The following is a 2,340-nucleotide window of genomic DNA, read 5'->3' on the forward strand; positions in this document are numbered from 1 at the left end:
CTGCAGCATGACAGCTTTTCGCACTTCTCTGATATGCTACGGGAAGGCCCAGCAGTCAAACTGGCAAATGAAAACTCAAGGTCACTGTGTTTAAACCTTACTCTCAAACTGCATTTTTGTGCGACTCCTGGGGATTCCGTTAACCTGAGCTACTGGCTTTAATTCCCTGTTTTTATATATCAAGAAGCTGCTTGTGTCAAAACCCTAATAATGAATCAACATTTGAGGCTGCGTAGAGAGCTGAGTGACAGTTTGTTATAAATTCATACTTTTGAAAAATATTGAAGCAGTCATATGTTTTTCAAAGTTAAAATACAAGAGGTCAAAACTTAGGCATGAAGAGAGGTGGCATTTTAGTAGCTTGCTAAAGATGGGGTTCTGGTTGCTTAAAATCATCTCAATATATATAATAAACAAAATAGTAAATATACCTTCCAAATTCCTAGGCTTCCTCTGAAATGGAATTTACTTAATCTGGCTTTCCATGTCGTCTACTTTGACATTCACTTGCATGAACTACATTCAAATGATATATTAGAGGATAACACCCAACATGCTTTGTTGTGGGAGGTGATCAATGTGAAAGAACAGATGACTATTTAGTTCAAAGCTTTATGATTATAATAATGCATGATTTTATCTCCTAAGAATAAATCACAAAACCTGCTACATGCAGCAATTCTAGTCTTCTTATGCTTAATAGTAAAACAATGTCATATAATACCCCTATAATAAAGAAATATCCGAGTATCATTTTTCACTCTCTTTATAGTTGTTGTTTTTTTGCAATGCATTTTAAGGGGGTCATATTACATCCTTATTCTAATGTAACAACTCTAGGTGTAATACCAAGTTGTTTTTGTGTGTTGTTTTTGTTTGTTTGTTTGTTTGTTTTTTGCAGCTCCAAACTCATCTCTCTCTATTCAGAACTCTTCAACATTGCCCAAGAGGTCAGAGCTTTCTTGAGCGTACAATGTTTTGTTTTTTCTTTGTAAATTTGTTTTTATTAATTTTAGAGAGGGATAGATAGAAACATCAATGAGAGTGAATCATTGATTGGCTGCCTCCTGTACGCCTCCTATTGGGGATCGAGCCCACAACCCAGGCATGTGCCCTTGACTAGAATTGAACCTGGGACCCTTCAGTCCGCAGGCCCATGCTCTATGCACTGAGCCAAACCAGCTATGGCCCAACCTCAATTCTTTAGGGACTTGGCAAGTTTTATATTTTTGATGGTTATAGCAAATTTTTTATTATTAAAAAAAGTAATAAGTATACAAAAGAAGTATAGAAAGACCATCTACATATAATTAACTTAAATTAACTAGAAGCTATCTTGGGAAATTTTCCTGCATTCCCTCAAGCAGAATTATATGCTCTTTACTTTATTCTTCCTTAGCAATTTTTACCTACATCCATTATGACATGTGGATTTCACTAAGGCAGAAAATAGGATTTTCTACATCTCCAGTGCTCAGGTAAGTGTCTGGAACTCTGTCAGTGATCAATAAAAGTTTACTGAAGTTAATGAATGAATTTAATATAGAGAAACTTTATTGTGTTTTTATTGCCACATTTAAAAAATCATTTTGGTTGCCTACATGTTATTATTTCTTACAAACTCTTCTTTGTTTTTCCTCAGGAAGAGGAAGGTGAGGAAATGATCCAGATACATGATGAGTCTAGTGCCCATGAATGTTGATATAAATGAACAATACCAAGAGTAGTAGAACTATTTGCAAGTCTCTTATGTAAAGAAGATATTACTGGGGGTGGGGATTCTGAGTTCTCTACCTAAGAGCTTGGCATGTTTGAGGAACAAGTATAACAGGAATTATTTGAACCAAGGAATGAAGCTCTTATATCAAAACAATTGCTCTTCTCCTATAGATGTTAGACAGAATATTTTATTGGGGTATGAACTGTGGATCTAAGTTTTTGACTTGCATCTATTTAAAAATCAAAATCAACTGAAAAGAGGGTACAGTTCAGCAAAAATTGAAGATGAATAATGCACCAGGATTCTCACCACAGAAAAGAGTAACTAAAAAAATATAGAGCTCAGGCTAGTGTTGCTAAATAGTTAGAGCCTCATCCTGCATATCAAGGTTCCTGGGTTCAATTTTCAGTCAAGGGCAGGTACCTTGGTTGCGGGTTTGCTCCCTACTCCCCTAGGGACACGTACAGGAAAACCAGTCAATGTGTCTCTCACATTGTTGTTTCTCTCTTTCTCTCTCTCTCTCTCTCTCCCCAACCCTCTCTCTCTCTCTCTCTTTCTTTCTCTTTCCTTTCCTTTTTTGTTCTTTGTTTTCTCTCTTGTTTTTTTCTAGTAGAGAAGAA

Source organism: Myotis davidii, unplaced genomic scaffold (genome assembly GCF_000327345.1).
Source record: "Myotis davidii unplaced genomic scaffold, ASM32734v1 scaffold560, whole genome shotgun sequence".
Classification (NCBI taxonomy): domain Eukaryota; kingdom Metazoa; phylum Chordata; class Mammalia; order Chiroptera; family Vespertilionidae; genus Myotis; species Myotis davidii.